This window comes from Schistocerca americana, chromosome 2 (genome assembly GCF_021461395.2).
Source record: "Schistocerca americana isolate TAMUIC-IGC-003095 chromosome 2, iqSchAmer2.1, whole genome shotgun sequence".
NCBI lineage: Eukaryota > Metazoa > Arthropoda > Insecta > Orthoptera > Acrididae > Schistocerca > Schistocerca americana.
The window spans coordinates 163897587-163911562 of record NC_060120.1 but is presented as its reverse complement, the minus strand read 5'-3'; positions in this window follow the sequence as shown (position 1 = coordinate 163911562).

Genomic DNA, 13976 nt, shown 5'->3' with positions numbered 1-13976 from the left:
AAAAGTCTGCTGCCCTTCTTCAGGAATAGCGCTTTAGTCTGACCTCGCAACAGATATTCGTCCATTGTGGTCTCGCCTATGGTGGGGCTATCTGTATCACTGAGTCGATAAAGAAACGGTTGTCAGAAGATCCCATTAAATGGAGAGGAGAGAGCAGACTGGTGAAAAAATAACACTGAATGCCTCTGTGAGGGGAGTAGTAGTCTGATGACGTGATACAAGAAGAAGAAACAGCAGTCGACATGGAAGAGATAAGGGTTCCAGTATTAGAATTTAAAATAGCTTTGAACGATTTAAGATTATATAAGGTAGAAGTGACCGTGACTGCGTCGGAAAATGCAGCCGAAGCAGCTGATAGAACGAGGGGGTTTTCGGCCAATGGACTAACCTGCCCATTCCCCGCGGCTTAAATCGCGTCGAACACATGTGAGAGGCGTTGGTGATACGTAGTGCAAGCAGTAAGTCCATCCGTCCAACGACCATCCAGCAATTGTCAACCACGCTGGTGGAAGAGTGGAATGCTTTACTAAAAATATTCCTTACCAATCTTGCGGCCATGATGAATGCACGTTGGAGGGCAAACGGTGCCGCGCTGATCGCACACCCTGATAAGAACGATCTCCCGCAAGTCCAAGGGGCCATCATAAATCACGGTGACTTTAATGTAATTATTGTCTTCGAATAAAATCGTTCTTTCTGTTCGTCTGACCGCGTATTTCTTTCAGTTACGTTCTGCACTATAGGGAAGAATTTCTTTCTATGTATAGTCCAAGTTTCTTTGAGCTACACTACCAGTCAAATGTTATCGATCACTTGTGAATGCTAAGGATTTGTTGTTAAAGTCGTGATTTTATTCTGTATATTCTATCATATCGCCGATCTGATAACAAAACGAGTTTAAGAATGCAAAGACTAAGCATCTCTGTTGTACATTTGGCTGGTTTTTCGTCTAAAGGGGTACTGGTGACTACCGACAATGGTTTCATTCCGATAGGCCTCATTCCTTCTGCTGTCTGTGTAACAGTCACTTAGCATTGCTTTACAGTACCTTGTGTGCATCTAGCCGTGGGTTTGTGTACCTGATCAGGTTCATACCATATTACCGCCTAATGGGACTGCAACAGGAGAATGGAATGAAAAAAAAACTTGCTGTAACCAAGCCAATGGAAGAATGTTAACAGAAGATCAAAAAATTGGTAGAAGATGGATGGAATACTTCAGAGAATTACTAAACTCTGATGAACCAACCGAACTACTTGAGTTTGAAGAACCAGTAACAGTAGACCCAGAATATCCTCCACCCACCATTGAAGAGATAAGGAACCAGATCAAAAACCTTAAGAATGGTAAAAGTCCAGGTGAGGACGGCATTCCTGCTGAACTTGTCAAGGCTGGAGACGAAATCCTCTGTTTCAAAATCCACAAGCTAATCGAGCAAATTTGGGTAAAACATGAAATACTAGAGGAATGGAAGGTAGCTGTGATATGCCCCATATATAAAAAGAAAGACAAATCCGTATGTGACAACTACAGGGGCATAGCGCTACTCAACATCTGTTATAAGATCTTCTCCAACTGCCTATTAGAACGAATAAAACATATAGCAACAGACATAATTGGAGAAAAACAAGGAGGTTTCCAGGCAGGGCGATCAACCACGGACCAGATTTTTGTCCTAAAACAGGTCTGTGAAAATATGTACGAATACGTACGAGAGATACATCTCCTGTTTGTAGACTTCAAGAAGGCTTACGACAGTATACATAGACCTAGCCTGATTAGAACTATGACAGAGTTTCGTATACCAAAGAAGTTGGTCAAACTGGTAGAGGTATGCCTAAATGACACAAAACTTAAGGTTCAGGTAGGCAATCAAATGACAGAAAGTTTCCAAGTTGTAACAGGATGGGCTATCACCTGTCCTCTTCAACGTGGCACTTGAGAAGGTAATGCGGAATTTCAACAAAGAAAACATCAAGGGCATTCAAACTGGTAATGAACACATTACATATCTGGCCTATGCAGACGACATTGCACTATTAGCATGCACACAAGAAGATCTGAAGAGAAGTATCCAGACCTTGGAGTTATTGGCAGCTAGGATCGGTCTACAAATTAGCTCTGAAAAGACAGAGTATATGACCATAGGAAGAAAGATCCAGAACTCTCAAGATTTAATTGTGAACAACACCAGGTATAAACATGTGAAAGAGTTCAAATACCTTGGATCATTTTTTACAGAAGTAACATCAACTGAAGCAGAGATAAAAGCACGACTGCAGGCGGGAAACAGATACTATCACTCTCTAGACCCTATATTAAAATGTAGAAGTGTCTCGCAACAACTAAAGCTACGGTTGTATAAGACATTAATAATGCCAGTAGTACTTTATGGTTCTCAAACCTGGAGCACTCGAAAACAAGACCTTAAGCGACTGCTAACATTTGAAAGGAAAGTCCTCAGGAAAATATTTGGACCAGTCAGAGATCAAACTACTGGAGAATGGAGAATACGCCATAACACCGAATTAGAAGAGCTGTACAAGGAGCCTAACATCTTGGGAGTGATGAGAAGCAAAAGACTGCAATGGGCTGGACATGTTGTTAGAATGGAGGCAACAAGATGGCCCAAAATCACAGTGGACTGGATCCCGTCAGGCAGCAGACCTGTGGGAAGACCTAGAAAGAGGTGGATTGATGGAGTGAGAGAAGACCTGTTGCAGCTGGGAGTCACGGAAAACTGGAGACAGACAGCAAAAAAAATGGTTCAAATGGCTCTGATCACTATGGGACTTAACATCTATGGTCATCAGTCCCCTAGAACTTAGAACTACGTAAACCTAACTAACCTAAGGACATCACACAACACCCAGCCATCACGAGGCAGAGAAAATCCCTGACCCCGCCGGGAATCGAACCCGGGAACCCGGGCGTGGGAAGCGAGAACGCTATCGCACGACCACGAGATGCGGGCTGACAGATAGCAGAAGACAGAGACGGATGGAGAGCTCTAACTGTGGTGGCGCGCGGTCCTCTGGGCCTGATCGCGTGAAGAAGAAGAAGAAGTAACCAAGCTTAGTATCAGGAAGGCTATTCTATTATTGGCGTAGCATAAGGTACAGTGGTGTGTACTGTGAGGTAATGGGCGAGTTGTGGCGCCCTGAAAATATTCTAAGTTCGGAGTTGGCGTGACTGCACTGGGGCCTCTCGGCAGGTCGCGGGCCGACAGCAACCACGTGGTGCCGAAAGTTAGCTTAGCAAGAGGGATAGCCCCAGAGCGTGGTCCAGTTGCCAGGCTGGGAATTCGACGGTGACGCTGTGTCGATGAAGGAGATTTCTGTGCCGGAAGTGCCAAAGATGGCGGACTATGTGAAACCTTAATGGCAGACATTTCACAGTTCGTGTAGAAATTAATAGTAGCCAGAGGAATCGTGATACCTCAAAAAGAAACACGTACATTACCATTATTTGCATGCCATTTCTGATTGTGTAATCAGATCATTATTTTTAAACTAATAAAGTTTAGTATCTGACTGTAAATTATACAAGTAACACCCAGCAAAGAATTTCGATAATGTAAACGCTTAATCCGATTTCGTCCGTCGACGTGTTTTTAGAAAGCTATTAGTGTAAACCCAAATTGGTATAAATTACAGGCATGTAACTTGAATAGTACACGAGTTATTGGAGGTCAAAGTGGCCGATTACTATCGATCGCATCAGGCCGTAAGTACTCCACAGTTACACGAAAAGACGGAAGCAGCATGCTTATAAATATATTTACTCATCTGTGTCTTTTCTTATATCCGATGTATACTTTTCATGAAGAAATTAGTTAAATATTTACTGTGTTTTGGAAAGCACAGAGACATTAGTCTACTGGCACACCTTTTGTTGCTATTCCTTGGATATAGGTTTATTTAATTTGTTTATATATTTAATAATGTGTGTTAGAGCATGTTTATGGTCCAGCCGTAGGAATATTTATTTAATTTCAAGTTATTTAAATGTAAATCGAGTATTTCGAATGTGTTTCGTTATGTTTGTGTGGGTGCATTGGCTTGAAGACATGCGCGAGCGCTCTAGCCAATCACAGCACTCTTGAATGGGGAGACTGGATGGAACCAGGAGAAGAATTCTGGGCAAGACGGCACGGGAGACGGGCAGTACGAGACAGGACACAAAGTGCTGGACATGAAGGCGAGACGTAGAGTAGCGGGAAAGACTTGGAGTGGAGCAGATTTCGCGTGATCGCGGGACATAGAAATACTTCGGAGTGCCGACTTGTGAACTTTTGAGACTTCCGAGGTTTCTGCAGTGAAGACAAAGTACGCGTTTGCAAATGAATATCTCGCGTGCTACGTGGTTGATCTTAACTAATTACGTGAAGTAGCAATCTATTGTTTTCCTGTTATTCAACTTTTATTTAAATGCTGGACCATCGACACCAATAAGTGTTTTGCAGAAATATACCGCATTCTCAAAAGTACTTCTACTATCGTACTCATCATTTAAAGTCGTTAAGATAGTACCTGCAGATGCTATTCAACTGCAATCTTTCATTTATATAATTCGCAACTGCCGAATGATAGGAACCTTCGACCATTCGATTCATGTGTGTATTCATATTGTATACTGTAGACTCAGCAGTATTTGGCTTGCAATTCGGCAACTGCGTATCCAAGCCCCCAGACAACGAAACCAGCCAAAACTTTTAATATTTCACCTCTGAGTCTGAGGGTACGTAGTTGAGGGTCACCACAACATTTCATTTTGTTATTGAAAGAACGGAGTACGATGCAGCAGTTGAAGCAAACTGCGACCAGTGCAAGTATGTCGCGATCTGGAAGACCCCGAGTAGCATCATACACGGAGTATCAGATCGTAAGTGCACAGACTAAACGTCAGAGGACTCCTACTGAAACTCAAATGCGCTATGAAGTGTATAGTATGTCAGAATCTTCGAGCTCAGTCTCCACAGTGCAGCGTCGTCTTCGTGAACTAGGTTTAAAGGTTTGCACAGCGGCCAAGAAGGCTAAAGTGCGCAAGCAGAATTAGATGAAAAGATGGAAATGGATACATCATCATAGCAGCTGGAGTGTGCAGCGATTATTCATCGACGAATCGAAGTTTTAAGTATTTGGAAGACATCGTCGAATGTTTGTTAGTCTACTGCGTCGAGAACGTACGAGGAGTAGCGTGTGACGCCAATGTTGAAGCGTGATGGATGGTGAGCATTGGGATGGGGATGTTTAACACGTGATATAGTCGGTGGTGTAGTGAGATTTAATGAAACAATATCGAAGGAAGTCTGTCACAAGATACTGATCAAAAGTGCAGCTTGATCTGATAGGAGACTTGACCAGCCGGTGTGGCTGAGAGGTTCTAGGCGCTTCAGTCCGGAACCGCACGACCGCTACGGTCGCAGATTCGAATCCTACCTCGGGCATGGGTGTGTGTGATGTCCTTAGGTTGGTTATGTTTAAGTAGTTCTAAATTCTAGGGGACTGATGACCTCAGATGTTATGTCCCATAGTGCTCAGAGCCATTTGAACCATTTTTTTTGGTAAGAGACTTGTTAGTCGTGGGTTTGTTCTGCAGCGACATGCTTCTGAACTGTGCAGAGGGTATGTCTGTGGGAAACCGAAATGTGTGGAACTGAAGAATACCTTTTGGGCACGTCAGTTACCGCTGAACTCTTATGCAATGAATTTGACAGGGAGGTTAGAAAACGGAGGTCACCTAATGTTGAAGGTCTATGGAAGAATTTATAAACGTGTTGGATTGCAGTAAAAAATCTAAGAGCAAGGGGTGGATACTTTGAAGAGGCTAAAACCGTATAGTAATTACTTAGACAGGGAGAAAATATTTCTTTCGTTGGTCTATTTAGTGTACGTTACTTGACAGTGACACATCCTGCGATAGTTACTTTTTCATGGATAATGAAACACCTTTGACCGATAGTGTACGTTGCTTGACAGTGACACATCCTGCGAAAGTTACTTTCGTCCTTACGTTTTGCACACCAGTGCAGAAAAATAGGCCGAGGTACTTCGTCCGGAAACACATATTTTTTCAGGTGTGGAAGTGTTTCGGTTGTGGTTATGACGACAGAATATTGGTATGATATCTGAAACAATGTTGCGATATCTAAATAGCGTCACGCGGCATTTCATCAGTACTGTGCCCAGGGAAAGGCAACAATCGTAGAAATTCAAAGTCTATTTCATATCAGAAGTGGGTTGCCGATAGTGTATAGCTGCTTTAGGCGACCAGGGAAACGTTGTCCTGTGTTGTGTCCCCGCTACCCTCCCCTCGATCGGTAACCTACAGCTCCTCTCCTCCCCCCTCTCTTTCGCTACAGCGGGCCACACAGACCAGGCCAGGCAGAAGCGACTAATTGCGAGCAGCGAGCGAACCGGCGGCCCTCAATGCCGCGCTCGCGCCGACACCGCTCCTGCATTAGTCGACCGCCGCCGCCGGCGCCCGAGCAAGCGTGCCTCGGCGGGCAGCGTCGCGGCGCTAGCGCTGGCGTCGGCGTCGGCGGCGTCGGACGCGTGTAGCGCGGCGGGTGGGTGGGCGTGTGTGCACGCGGCCAATCACAGAGTCGCATGCACCGCCGGGGGCGCAGCGAGCAGCACCGCACAGTCGCCACTGCTCCACTCGCTGTGCGCATAGCGCTGCAGGAGTGTCGTGCTAAATGTCGAGGTATGGCACAGCGTATGATACACAACCCACTAGCGAGTTTACGGTTTCAAGAATAGCTGCACCAAGTAAAGGAAGCGAAGCGAACTTGACACACTATCCGATGCCTTGGTTCAAATGGCTCTGAGCACTATGGCACTTATCATCTGAGGTCATCAGTCCCCTAGACTTAGAACTACTTAAACCTAACTGTGGTGTTACCGCCAGACACAACACTTGTTAGGTGGTAGCCTTTAAATCGGCCTCGGTCCGTTAGTATACGTCGGACCCGCGTGTCGCCACTATCAGTGATTGCAGACCGAGCGCCGCCACACGGCAGTCTACAGAGACTCCCTAGCACTCGGCCCAGTTGGACAGCCGACTTTGCTAGCGATGGTTCACTGTCTACATACGCTCTCATTTGCCGAGACGACAGTTTAAGATAGCCTTCAGCTACGTCATTTGCTACGACCAATCAAGTTACTATAATCTGAACAGATAAAATTCTGAATCATGTACCGTCAAGAGCGACGTTCAACATTAATGGATTAAAGTTGAGTATCAAACTAATTGCGTCCGCTTTCTGAATTCTAATTCCTTGTCATGTTCCAGACCTCACGTCGGTATAGTTCTTCCCTCCTCACGCCAGCCTGCCTGAGCTAAAACGCGTGCATTTCGGCCTCCATTCGTAACACGGTGTTGGCTCTTCTACCAACACAACACTAATTTCTACCAACACAACACTAATTAGCCTAAGGACATCACACACATCAATGCGCGAGGCAGAATTCGAACCTGCGACCGTAGCAGCAGCGCGATTCCGGAATGAAGCGCCTAGAACCGCTCGGCCACAACGGCCGGCTAACGTGTATCCACAGGTCATCTGGCCTGTAACTGGAAAAGTGTCATGACGATCTCCCCATTGGCGAAATATTCCGGAATAGTCCCCAACGGATCACCGGGGGAATTGTAGACAATACACTGAAGGAAACAAAAATCGCTACACCGAGAAACATTGTGCTACATAAATGGAAGTTTGTAGGTGCTTTCCATACCTGAAGGTTTATGTCTATTCAGATTTCTCTTCAGTCCCATAAAAGTGGCGCTAGTGGCGCCACTACGTGAATGAAAATCAGAAGTGCTTTAAATACAGGCTGTAAAGATCGTGAGCGTTACTTACCTTTGAGATTGGACTTCATCAGTTGATGTGAGTGAAGATGCGTTTAAGACGACAAAGACGACATTATTAAGACTTCACTGATTTTGAACGAGGTCGTGTAACAGGGCTCCAAGAAGCTGAATGTGTCTTCTACAACATTGTTGAGAGACTTGATAGAAATGTAGCGTCTGGAACCGCGCGACCGCTACTGTCGCGGGTTCGAATCCTGCCTCGGGCATGAATATGTGTGATGTCCTTAGGATAGTTAGGTTTAATGAGTTCTAAGTTCTAGGGGACTGATGACCTCAGATGTTAAGCCCTATAGTGCTCAGAGTCATTTTAACAATTTTTTTTTTTTTTTTTTTTTTTTTTTTTTTTAGAAATGTGGGCATTGTACCGGGTGATCAAGAAGTCAGTATAAATTAGAAAACTTAATAAACCACGGAATAATGTAGATAGAGAGGTAAAAATTGACACACATGCTTGGAATGACATGGGGTTTTATTAGAACAAAAAAAAGTTCACAAAAGTCCGACAGATGCTCGTCGTTTGGTGATGATCGTGTGCTCAGCCGCCACTTTTGTCATGCTTGGCCACCCAGGTCCCCAAGACCTCAGCCCGTGCGATTATTGGCTTTGGGTTTACCTGAAGTTGCAAGTGTATCGTGATCGACCGACATCTCTAGGGATGCTGAAAGAAAACATCCGGCCGGCCGGTATGGGCGAGCGGTTCTAGGCGCTTCAATCTGGAACCGCGCGACCGCTACGGTCGCAGGTTCGAATCCTGCCTTGGCCATGGATGTGTGTGATGTCCATAGGTTAGTTAGGTTTAAGTAGTTCTAAGTTCCAGGGGACTGATGACCTCAGATGTGAAGTCCTACACTGCTCAGAGCCATTTTTGAACCAGAGAGCGCCGCGGCGCTACCGGGGGAGAACACCATCGTTTTCGGCGTATGTATCTGAGGTTGTCTAACAGGGCTACAAGAAGCTGAATGTTTCTTTTGCAGTATTGCAAAGAGATTTGGTAGAAATGTAGCCACTGTACGTGATTCCTGGTCCCGGTTGTCACTAGAATGTACGGTCGCAAGAAGATCGGCCTCCAGACTGCGGCGTGGCGCTACCGAGGGGGAACACCATCATTTTCGGCATGTGGATCTGGACCATCGTTTGCATTTGGAGCAGCAATGTGAGCAGCTGTTGGCACTACTGTCACACAGAGAACTGTTCCAAATCGGTCGCTTCAACGACAGCTCCGAGCCAGACGCCCTGTAGCATACATTCTGCTAATCACACACCATCACTACTTGAGGCTCCAGTGGTGTCGAGTGAGAGCCCATTGGAGGGCAGGGTGGAGGTCCGTTGTGTTTTCTGGTGAAAGCCGTTTCTGCCTCGGTGCCAGTATGGCCGTGTGCTGGTTAGAAAAAGGCCAGTTGAGGGCCTACAACCAACCTGTCTGCGTGCTAGGCATCCTGCAATTACACCCGGAGTTACGGTCTGGGGTCCGAATTCATATGACAGGAGGAGCACTCTCGTGGTTATCCTACGCACCCAGACTGCAAATATGTACGTCAGTCTGGTGACTCTACTTGCCATGCTGTCATTCAGGAACGGCATTCCAGGGGATGTTTTCCAACGCTCTAATTCTCACATAATGCTGCACTAATTCAACATGATCTGAAGAGTGTTGACATTTTGTCTTGTTCTGCTCGATCACGAATCGATCACGTATGGGACACAATCGGACCACAACTGTAACTTCATCCACAAGTAGCATTATCCTTTCCTTTATTGACCGATCAAGTACAACAGGAAGGGAACTGACATGCGGCACCTGTACAACAGCCGGCCGGAGTGGCCGAGCGGTTCTAGGCGCTACAGTCTGGAACCGCGCGACCGCTACGGTCGCAGGTTCGAATCCTGCCTCGGGCATGGATGTGTGTGATATCCTTAGGTTTAAGTAGTTCTAAGTTCTAGGGGACTTATGACCTCAGCGGTTGAGTCCCATAGTGCTCAGCCATTTGAACCATTTGAACCTGTACAACACAACTCATGCACGTTTGCATGCCTGCATTCAGTAGTCTTGCGGTTTCAGCGGTTATTAACTTACCATCATTTCATATTTACAATGGATGGTCTCACGCGACATTAACCTGTGATCCCGTAATGTTAACTACTTAAAAACGTTACCTAGACAAATGTATTCCTGAAATTTCATTACACTACCGCGACCGTTTTCTAATGCTGCGATTTCTTTTTGTGTCAGTGTATTTCCAAGTCACATGGTAACACTTTCATCACCAATTATTTTCGGAGTGAGAAACACAACATAGTTATGTGAATCTTCGTCACAACCATAAGTAACTAACATCGCTCCAAGCTATTAGTTCACATTACAGGTGCTCAGCATGCGCGGGGCAAATATCAAAGCTTGCCTCCAGTTCGTTGCCACGAAAATTAGTTCGGTGAGTTGTCTAACTGCAGCTTCGAACAGGTTACGTGTGACAGTGCAGAGTGGATCACTTGACTATGTGTTTTATCTACAGAAGCAGTCTGCAATTACAAGAATTCTATAAGCGATAAGCAGGCTCCCTCTCATAAAACAGTGGGACATAAAAACATAGAAGTAAGATGCATCAGACTCACACTTGCTGTCATCACGGGACGCATACGACCAATGAAGGTAAAAAGGCGAAGGCCGAAAAGCCAATAATACCTAACTTTTGACCTGCATACTGTCCCATAAAGTCCTCAGCAGTTGCAAAAAGTACGAGTCTTTTGACTGCTTTGATAAGCCCGCCACGGCATCCATTCCTGTGACATCATATGCATGTCAGAGTCGCACAGAGTAATCCTGTTGGATGTAATCTAGTCTCTGTCTTCCCCTACAATTTTTACCACCTACAGCACTCTCAAGCACGACTGAAATTATTTCCCGATGCCTTCATACTCACACAAGTCCTATCAGCCTGTATCACCTACCTGTAACGGTTTACCGTAAGTTCTTTCTTTCACCGATTCTGCGGAGAATCTCTTCGTCCTTTTATAGCACCAAATTTTAGAGGCTTCAGTTCTCTTCTTTTCCGGTATTTCCGGAGTCGATTATTCACTACCTTACACTGCTGTCCTCAATTGTATGATAACGAATCAAGGACCGTGAGAAAACTGGGAAGGATGAAAATCGTAGAATTGGAAGTGTTGTGCTGCACTGCATCTACTACAATATTTTTAACATTACCTGGTTTGAGGGCGTTCGACGTCTGTAACATCGATGAACTGCGGAGCCACCATTCAGCAACCTGTAACCACCTTTATTGAAGGTAAACTGGACTTGAATAGAACCGGAAACAGCAAATAATTAATAATTTATTCACGACCGGTTTCCCTGCGTTGAAGGAGCATCTGCAGGTGGTCAGAAGTGCACATAGATTAGCACACAGAGACGCCCTAACATTCGTACTCACAGGACCCAGCCCATTGTAAATTTTTATGCAAGGTGCTCCAAAATAGTGTGAAAAGCTTGTGAGGGTGTTGCGGAGAAAGTTGTACTGAGAAATAACTGTTCAGAAAAAAATTCATTACGTTGCACCATTCCGAGCTAAGTAGCATTGAAATCAGGTAATCTGGCTGTTGCGCCCGCTAATTGAAGAGGCTGCGCACATAAAATTAATGTCAGTTGTTCTCACAGCACGGATGGATAACGCATAAGTCTGGTCACCATTTGGCTAGGGCTCGGTCATTACTAGCGTCCCATGTCCTGTTTTTATATCACTCTCTTGTTTGGTTATAGGAAACCAAACGAAGAGCACGTTTGGCAATACCACTTCGGGAGGCCTAGATGAGTTTGCAGGGGCTATTACCTGACTGGCTAGTTTCAATGCTGATTAACTCGGAAGCGGCGCAACGGATCGAATTTTTGCTTAAAAATTATTTCTCAGCACAGCCTACCCTGCAAAGCTCTTACAAGCTTTTCAAACTGTTTCTGATCACACTTTATATCCACACAAATCCTTTAACTGAAATTATCGAGTAATTGTTGGCTATTAGTAAAAATCGAAGCAGCACTACTGGAGATTTTCATACCACCTAACAAAGCAGCACGATTTTCCGTTTAAAGATTTTTATCATCCCGGAGCTTTCATTTCTACCTCAAATTTCTCTTTGGTTTCCTTTGTCTCTTGGGTTATGTAGAGGATGAATAATGCGGAGGGATCGACTGGAAACTTTTTTCATCATCTCTCCAGTTACTGATTCCGCATAAATTTCTTCGACTCATCACTCCGAGCGAGGTGGCACAGTGGTTAGCACACAGGACTTGAATTTGGTAGGACAACAGTTCAACTTCCCGTCGGGCCATCCAGATTTAGGTTTTCCGTGATTTCAGTCAAGCAAATACCTATGACAAGGTGATATCCGATTTTGTCCTCATCCTTTCGTAACACGAGCTTGTGCTCCGTCGCTAAAGACCACGCTGTCGACGGGACGTTAAACTCAAATCTTTCTTCATTCCTTCTTTACGACTCATGGCCGCAGTCTAATTATTGTCAGCATTATAGACACAGCAGTCACGACGTAAATATCGTCAGCACTGGCGGAATGTTACGTAATACCACGCACTTATACGTTTGTGACTATTACAGCGCCATCTATCAAAAAGCGAAAAAAGTGCTCCAACTAAAACATTCATATTTCTGTACGTACTACACGCATATGTAATAAAAAGTGGGGGTTCCTATTTTTAAAAAAACCCAGTTGATATCCGTTTGACCTACGGCAGCGCCATCTAGCGGGCCAACCATAGCGCCATCTGGTTTACCCCTTCAAGCCAGACGAGTTTAGTTCTTTGTAGCTTTTTTCTTTGAGACTTATTTAGCGAGATATTTGGCCCGGTCACTGTAAATAGACCACCCTGTATATGTCACGACGTATATATCGTCAGCACTGGCGGAATGTTACGTGATACCACGCACTTATACGTTTGTGACTATTACAGCGCCATCTATCAAAAAGCGAAAAAAGTGCTCCAACTAAAACATTCATATTTCTGTACGTACTACACGCATATGTAATAAAAATTGGGGGTTCCTATTTTAAAAAAAAAACCAGTTGATATCCGTTTGACCTACGGCAGCGCCATCTAGCGGGCCAACGAAACTCGTCTAGCTTGAAGGGGTAAACCAGATGGCGCTATGGTTGGCCCGCTAGATGGCTCTACCTAGATCAAACGGATATCAACTGCGTTATTTTTAAAATAGGAACCCCCACTTTTTATTACATATTCGTGTAGTATGTAAAGAAATATGAATGTTTTAGTTGGACTACTTTTTTCGCTTTTTGATAGATGGCGCTGTAATAGTCACAAACGTATAAGTACTTGGTATCACGTAGCATTCCGCCAGTGCTGACGACATTTACATCATGATACATTACCCGTGTTAAAATGGACCGTTTACCAATTGCGGAAAAGGTCGATATCGTATTAATGTATGGCTATTGTGATCAAAATGCCCAACGGACGTGTGCTATGTATGCTGTTCGGTATCCTGGACGACATCATCCAAGTGTCTGGAACGTTCGCCATGTAGTTACGTTATTTAAGGAAACAGGAAGTGTTTAGCCACATGTGAAACGTCAACCATGATCTGCAACAAATGACGATGCCCAAGTAGGTGTTTTAGCTGCTGTCGCAGCTAATCCGCACATCAGTAGCAGACAAATTGTGCGATAATCGGGAATCTCAAAAACGCCGGTGCTGAGAAGGCTACATCAACATCGATAGCACCCATACCATATTTTTATGCACCAGGAATTGCATGGCGACGACTTTGAACGTCGTGTACAGTTCTGCCACTGGGGACAAGAGAAATTACGGGACGATGACAGTATTTTTGCACACTTTGTATTCAGCGACGAAGCGTCATTCACCAACAGCAGTAACTTAAACCTGCATAATATGCACTATTGGGCGACGGAAAATCCACGATGGCTGCGACAAGTCGAACATCAGCGACCTTGGCGGGTTAATGTATGATACGGCATTATGGGAGGAAGGATGATAGGCCCCCATTTTATCGATGGCAATCTAAATGGTGCAATGTATGCTGATTTCGTACGTAATGTTCTACCGATGTTACTAC